This window comes from Aegilops tauschii, chromosome 6, assembly GCF_002575655.3.
Source record: "Aegilops tauschii subsp. strangulata cultivar AL8/78 chromosome 6, Aet v6.0, whole genome shotgun sequence".
In the NCBI taxonomy this organism is placed as follows: domain Eukaryota; kingdom Viridiplantae; phylum Streptophyta; class Magnoliopsida; order Poales; family Poaceae; genus Aegilops; species Aegilops tauschii.
Genome location: NC_053040.3, coordinates 344,178,551 through 344,187,202, shown reverse-complemented (window position 1 = coordinate 344,187,202; position 8,652 = coordinate 344,178,551).

The window sequence follows — 8,652 nt, the reverse complement described above, 5'->3', positions numbered from 1 at the left end:
AACATCATTGCAATCATGCTTTTCATTCAAAGATCTATCATGAATCACTTCATAAAGTACTTCATGATAATTTTCAGATTCACAGATTTCAAGCAAAACATCATAAAGATAGTCTAGTGCACTCAACTCACTAGCAATTGGTTCATCATAGTTGGATATCTTAAAAAGATTAGCAAGTGGATGAAGATCCACAAACCTTTGGTTCTCTGATTTTTAATAAATACACAATTATTCCAACCAAACAAGCAAACGAGCCAAGTAAGACATAAAGGCAAACAAAAAGACGAATGGAAGAAGGGCGAAGAAAAAGGCAAATCTTTTTTAAAATCATTTTAGAAGTGGGGGAGAGGAAAACGAGAGGCAAATGGCGAATAATGTAATGCAAGAGATGAGAGTTTATGATGGGTCTTTGGTATGTCCAAAAAGCCGAATCCTCCTCCAGTACGCCTTGGGCCTCCTTTTATATGTCCAAAGTGGTCGCCACAGCGGCACACAGGAGGTGTAAAGTATCTACAGTGTATGCAGGAGGTGTAAAAACTGCTACAATACACATGCTTATTGTGACACCCCCGATTCGACCGTACACTAATCATACACGCAAATGTGTACGATCAAGATCAGGGACTCACGGGAAGATATCACAACACAACTCTAGACACAAATCGAAATAATACAAGCTTTATATTACAAGGCAGGGGTGATACGTCTCTGTCGTATCTATAATTTTTGATTGTTCCATGCCAATATTATACAACTTTCATATACTTTTGGCAACTTTTTAGTACTATTTTTGGGACTAACATATTGATCGAGTGCCCAGCGCCAGTTCCTGTTTGTTGCATATTTTTGTTTCGCAGAAACCCCATATCAAACGGAGTCCAAACGGGATAAAAACGGACGGAGAATATTTTTGGAATATTGGGAAAATATGGGAAGAAGAATCAACGCGAGACGGTGCCCGAGGTGGCCACGAGGCAGGGGGCGCGCCTGCCCCCTGGGCGCGCTCCTGACCCTCGTGGCCCCCTATAAGGCGGTTGCTGCTCTTCTTTGGCCGCAAGAAAGCTAATTTTTGGAGAAAAATCTGGGCGAAGGTTTCAATCCAATCGGAGTTATGGATCTCCGGATATATAAGAAACGGTGAAAGGGCAGAATCCCAGAACGCAGAAACAGAGAGAGACAGAGAGACAGATCCAATCTCGGAGGGGCTCTCGCCCCTCCCACGCCATGGAGACCAAGGACCAGAGGGGAAACCCTCCTCCCATCTAGGGAGAAGGTCAAGGAAGTAGAAGAAGAAGGGGGGCTCTCTCCCCCTCTCTTCCGGTGGCGCCGGAACACCGCCGCGGCCATCATCATCATCGCCATCTTCACCAACACCTACGCCATCTTCACCAACATCTCCATCACCTTCCCCCCTCTATCTACAGCGGTCCACTCTCTCGCAACCCGCTGTACCCTCTACTTGAACATGGTGCTTTATGCTTCATATTATTATCCAATGATGTGTTGCCATCCTATGATGTCTGAGTAGATTTTCGTTGTCCTTTCGGTGATTGATGAATTGCTATGATTGGTTTAATTTGCTTGTGGTTATGTTGCTGTCCTTTGGTGCCCATCATATGAGCGCGCGCGTGGATCACACCATAGGGTTAGTTGTATGTTGATAGGACTATGTATTGGAGGGCAAGAGTGACAGAAGCTTCTACCTAGCATAGAAACTGATGCATACGGGATTGAAGGGGGAGCAATATATCTTAATGCTATGGTTGGGTTTTACCTTAATGAACGTTAGTAGTTGCGGACGCTTGCTAATAGTTCCAATCATAAGTGCATGGAATTCCAAGTCAAGGATGACATGCTAGCAGTGGCCTCTCCCACATAAAACTTGCTATCGGTCTAGTAAACTAGCCAATTGCTTAGGGACAATTTCGCAACGCCTACCACCACTTTTCCACACTCGCTATACTAACTTTATTGTGTCTTTATCTAAACAGACCCTACTTTTTATTTACGTGCTCTTTATTATCTTGCAAACCTATCCAACAACACCTACAAAGTACTTCTAGTTTCATACTTGTTCTAGGTAAAGCGAACGTTAAGCGTGCGTAGAGTTGTATCGGTGGTCGATAGAACCTGAGGGAATATTTGTTCTACCTTTAGCTCCTCGTTGGGTTCGACACTCTTACTTATCGAAAGAGGCTACAATTGATCCCCTATACTTGTGGGTTATCAAGACCTTTTTCTGGCGCCGTTGCCGGGGAGTTATAGCGTGGGGTGAATATTCTCGTGTGTACTTGTTTGCTTTATCACTAAGTAATTTTTATTTGCTGTTCTTAGTTGTTCTCTATCTTTAGTTATGGATATGGAACACGAAATACCAAAAAAAATAGGTTTACTTGCTACTCATGGAGATGGGGAACCTCCTAAAACCCTCGATGCTCGTTATGTGAGAGATATTATGTACTACTTCGATAATCCTGAGAAAACCCCATTCAAGTTTGTAATGGGAGACACGTTGGATCAACGTGAATACTTTAGGGATTATCGCTTGACTCAAAAAGGGAAACTATTATGGGATCAAATTTATATGTTGAAGTGGTATGCTCGGCAAGTATGCTTGAGTTATGATTATACTTGTTGCTCTAGGATGAAAGCTCCGCACCTTCCCTTTTCATGCAAATTTAATGATAATGAAACCTTAGCTTCTTATGCTAATGGTATATATGATTACTATGATGTGGAACAAATAGAAGAATTTGTTGCTTTTATGGGTGCTTATTAAATAGAATCTTTGTTCAAAGAGTGTGAAAATCTTTATGATGCTGTTTATAGACCTGAAAATTTAGCTATCCTTAAATATTGTTATGAGAATTATAAATACAATTCCGATATTGATGCAATTATTGAGAAAGTCTCCGCTGTCCATGAAGAGACTAATATTTTGCAGGAGTCTATGGAAGAAGAAATTAATGACACTATGAGCTCATTGGATGAAAAAGATGATGAGGAGAGCGAAGAACAAAAGGAGGAAGAGCGGATTAGCTACCTATGCCCACCTTCTAATGAGAGTAACTCTTCAACTCATACATTATTTAATTTCCCTTCGTGCTTACCGAAGGATGATTCCTATGATGATTGTTATGATCCCGTTGATTCTCTTGAAATATCCCTTTTTGATGATGCTTGCTATGCTTGTGGCCAAGATGCCAATATGAATTATGCTTATGGAGATGAACTTGCTATAGTTCCTTATGTTAATCATGAAATTGTTGCTATTGCACCCACGCATGATAGTCCTATTATCTTTTTGAATTCTCCAAACTACACTATATCGGAGAAGTTTGCCCTTATTAAGGATTATATTGATGGGTTGCCTTTTACCGTTGCACATGATGATTTTGATGAATATAATATGCATGTGCTTGCTGCTCCTACTTGCAATTATTATGAGAGAGGAACTATATCTCCACCTCTCTATGTTTCCCACATGATAAAATTACAAGAAACTGTTTATACTATGCATTGGCCTTTACTTTATGTGCATGAATTGTTCTTTTATGACATGCCAATGCATAGGAAGAGAGTTAGACTTCGTCATTACATGATATATGTTACTTTGTGCTCACTACTAAATTACAAATCATTGTTAATTAAAATTGGCTTTGATATACCTTGGGATCCACGTGGATCCATTACTTGAGCACTAGATGCCTAGCTTAATGGCTTTAAAGAAAGCGCTGCCAGGGAGACAACCCGGAAGTTTTAGAGAGTCATTTGTTTAGTGCTTTCATATAGTTTAAAAACAAAAAAATAAAGAGGGGAACCCAAAACTTTTTCAAAAAGGAAAGTGAAAGTGAGAGAGACAAGCATGGTTGAAGTAGGGGAGCTCCTTGAACTTTGTTCATGCTCATGGAAACCTTGTGAATCTTGATTACAGAAACTTTTCAACAAAAATAATTATCCCCTTGTACAATTCCATTGTATTATAAAAATAATGTGCCAAGATTTGCCTTTAGGATGTTTACAATGCTTGTTGGTTTGTACGGTGCAGGACAGAAACTTTGGCTGTAGTGCGCAATTTTACATTTTTTACTGGAACGTCAAATGGTTCTGAAAATTTTTGCACTGTCTTTCTATACAATTTTTTTATTTTTTCTAATTTTGGTAGAAGTTTTGGAGTACCAGAGGTATGGTGAATGTTCAGATTATTACAGACTGTTCTGTTTTACACAGATTCTGTTTTTGATGCATAAGTTGCTTGTTTTTGATGAAACTATCGATTTATATCAGTGGATTAAGCCATGGAAAAGTTATATTACAGTATCTACAATGCAAAAACAAAATATGAATTGGTTTGCAACATTACTTAGAGTAGTGATTTGCTTTATTATACTAACGGATCTTACCGAGTTTTCTGTTGAAGTTTTCTGTGGATGAAGTGTTCGAAGATCGAGGATGTTTCGATATGAGGATAAGGAGGAGAGGCAAGAGATCAAGCTTGGGTATTCCCAAGGCACCCCAAGTAAATATTCAAGGAGACTCAAGCGTCTAAGCTTGGGGATGCCCCGGAAGGCATCCCATCTTTCTTCGACAAGTATCGGTATGTTTTCGGATTCGTTTCATTCATGTGATATGTGCAAATCTTGGAGCGTCTTTTGCATTTAGTTTTCACTTTTATTTTATGCACCATGCTGGTATGAGATAGTCCTTGGTTGATTTATAGAATGATCATCGCACTTCACTTATATCTTTTGAGTATGGATTTATAGAATGCTTCATGTGCTTCACTTATATCTTTCGAAGTTTGGATTGCCTGTTTCTCTTCACATAGAAAACCACCATTTATAGAATGCTCTTTTGCTTCACTTATACTTGTTAGAGCGTGGGCATATCTTTTGCATAAAGAATTAAACTCTCTTGCTTCACTTATATCTATTTAGAGAGATGACAGGAATTGGTCATTCACATGGTTAGTCATAAAATCCTACATAAAACTTGTAGATCACTGAATATGATATGTTTGATTCCTTGCAATAGTTTTGCGATATAAAGGTGGTGATATTAGAGTCGTGCTAGTTGAGTAATTGTGAAATTGAGAAATACTTGTGTTGAGGTTTTCAAGTCCCGTAGCATGCACGTATGGTGAACCGTTATGTAACGAAGTTGGAGCATGAGGTATTTATTGATTGTCTTCTTATGAGTGGCGGTCGGGGACGAGCGATGGTCTTTTCCTACCAATCTATCCCCCTAGGGGCATGCGTAGTAGTACTTTGCTTTGAGGGCTAATAAACTTTTGCAATAAGTATATGAGTTCTTTATGACTAATGTGAGTCCATTGATTATACGCACTCTCACCCTTCCATCATTGCTAGCCTCTTCGGTACCGTGCATTGCCCTTTCTCACCTCGAGAGTTGGTGCAAACTTCGCCGGTGCATCCAAACCCCGTGATACGATACGCTCTATCACACATAAACCTCCTTATATCTTCCTCAAAACAGCCACCATACCTACCTATCATGGCATTTCCATAGCCATTCCGATATATATTGCCATGCAACTTCCATCATCATCATATACATGACTTGAGCATTTATTGTCATATTGCTTTGCATGATCGTAAGATAGCTAGCATGATGTTTTCATGGCTTGTTCGTTTTTTGATGTCATTGCTATGCTAGATCATTGCACATCCCGGTACACCGCAGGAGGCATTCATATAGAGTCATACCTTGTTCTAGACATTGAGTTGTAATATTGAGTTGTAAGTAAATAAAAGTGTGATGATCATCATTATTAGAATATTGTCCCATGTGAGGTTATCAAAATAAAAGAGGCCAAAGAAGCACAAATAAAAAAAGAGGCCAAAGAAGCCCACCAAAACAAAACAAAATAAAAAAATGAGAGAAAAAGAGAGAAGGGGCAATGTTGCTATCCTTTTACCACACTTGTGCTTCAGAGTAGCACCATGTTCTTCATATAGAGAGTCTCTTGAGTTATCACTTTCATAGACTAGTGGTAATTTTCATTATAGAACTTGGCTTGTATATTCCGATGATGGGCTTCCTCAAATGCCCGAGGTCTTCATGAGCAAGCAAGTTGGATGCACACCCACTTAGTTTTCAGTTTGAGCTTTCATACACTTATAGCTCTTAGTGCATCGGTTGCATGGCAATCCCTACTCCTTGCATTGACATCAATTGACGGGCATCTCCATAGCCTGTTGATTAGCTGCGTCAATGTGATACTTTCTCCTTTTTGTCTTCTCCACACAACCTCCATCATCATATGCTATTCCACCTATAGTGCTATATCCATGGCTTGCGCTCATGTATTGCATGAGGGTTGAAAAGGCTGAAGCGCGTTAAAAAGTATGCCAATTGCTCGGCTTGTCATCGGGGTTGTGCATGATTTGAATGCTTTGTGTGGTGAAGATGGAGCATAGCCAGACTATATGATTTTGTAGGGATGAGCTTTCTTTGGCTATGTTATTTTGGTAAGACATAATTGCTTGGTTGGTATGCTTGAAGTAGTATTGTCTTAATGTCAAACGATAGACTATTGCTTTGTATCACTCGTGTCTTAATATTCATGCCATGATTAGATACATGATTAAGATTATGCTAGGTAGCATTCCACATGAAAAATTATCTTTTTTTATCATTTACCTACTCGAGGACAAGCAGAAATTAAGCTTGGGGATGCTGATACGTCTCCGTCGTATCTATAATTTTTGATTGTTCCATGCCAATATTATACAACTTTCAAATACTTTTGGCAACTTTTTTATACTATTTTTGGGACTAACATATTGATCCAGTGCCCAGCGCCAGTTCCTATTTGTTGCATATTTTTGTTTCGCAGAAACCCCATATCAAACGGAGTCCAAATGGGATAAAAATGGACGGGGAATATTTTTGGAATATTTGGAAAATATGGGAAGAAGAATCAACGCGAGACGGTGCCCGAGGTGGCCACGAGGCAGGGGGCGCGCCTGCCCCCTGGGCGCGCCCATGACCCTCCTGGCCCCCCTGTAAGGCGGTTGCTGCTCTTCTTTGGCCGCAAGAAAGATAATTTTTGAAGAAAAATCTGGGCGAAGGTTTCAATCCAATCGGAGTTACGGATCTCCGGATATATAAGAAACGGTGAAAGGGCAGAATCCCAAAACGCAGAAACAGAGAGAGACAGAGAGACATGTCCAATCTTGGAGGGGCTCTCGCCCCTCCCACTCCATGAGACCAAGGACCAGAGGGGAAACCCTCCTCCCATCTAGGGAGAAGGTCAAGGAAGAAGAAGAGGAAGGGGGGCTCTCTCCCACTCTCTTCCGGTGGCGCCGGAACACCGCCGTGGCCATCATCATCATCACCATCTTCACCAACACCTCCGCCATCTTCACCAACATCTCCATCACCTTCCCCCCTCTATCTACAGCGGTCCACTCTCCCGCAACCCGCCGTACCCTCTACTTGAACATGGTGCTTTATGCTTCATATTATTATCCAATGATGTGTTGCCATTCTATGATGTCTGAGTAGATTTTCGTTGTCCTTTCGGTGATTGATGAATTGCTATGATTGGTTTAATTTGCTTGTGGTTATGTTGCTATCCTTTGGTGCCCATCATATGAGCGCGCGCGTGGATCACACCATAGAGTTAGTTGTATGTTGATAGGACTATGTATTGGAGGGTAAGAGTGACAGAAGCTTCTACCTAGCATAAAAATTGATGCATACGGGATTGAAGGGGGACCAATATATCTTAATGCTATGGTTGGGTTTTACCTTAATGAACGTTAGTAGTTGCGGACGCTTGCTAATAGTTCCAATCATAAGTGCATAGAATTCCAAGTCAGGGATGACATGCTAGCAATGGCCTCTCTCACATAAAACTTGCTATCGGTCTAGTAAAGTAGTCAATTGCTTAGGGACAATTTCGCAACGCCTACCACCACTTTTCCACACTCGCTATACTAACTTTATTGTGTCTTTATCTAAACAGCCCCTACTTTTTATTTACGTGCTCTTTATTATCTTGCAAACCTATCCAACAACACCTACAAAGTACTTCTAGTTTCATACTTGTTCTAGGTAAAGCGAACGTTAAACGTGCGCAGAGTTGTATCGGTGGTCGCTAGAACTTGAGGGAATATTTTTCTACCTTTAGCTCCTCGTTGGGTTCGACACTCTTACTTATTGAAAGAGGCTACAATTGATCCCCTATACTTGTGGGTTATCAAGGGGCCACGAGGGCTCGAATACATAGCTCGATACATAAGCGAGTCACCGGTAGCAACAATATCTGAGTACAGACATAAGTTAAACAAGGATGCCTTAAGAAGCTAGCACAAAAGCAACAACGATCGAAGAGGCAATGCCTCCTGCCTGGGACCTCCTAACTACTCTTGGTCGTCGACGGGCTCCACGTAGTAGCAGGCAAAGAGGTGGCATCTGGCTCCAGGGATCCACCATCTGGTTGCAACAATCGGAAAGAAGAAAGAAGGGGGGAAAGGGGTAGCAAAGCAACTGTGAGTACTCATCCAAAGTACTCGCAAGCATCAGATCTAAACTAAGTATGCATTGGTATCAAATGGAAGGGTTGTATCTGTGGACTGAACTGCAGAAAGCCAGAATAGAGGGGAAGGCCTAGCCTATCGAAGA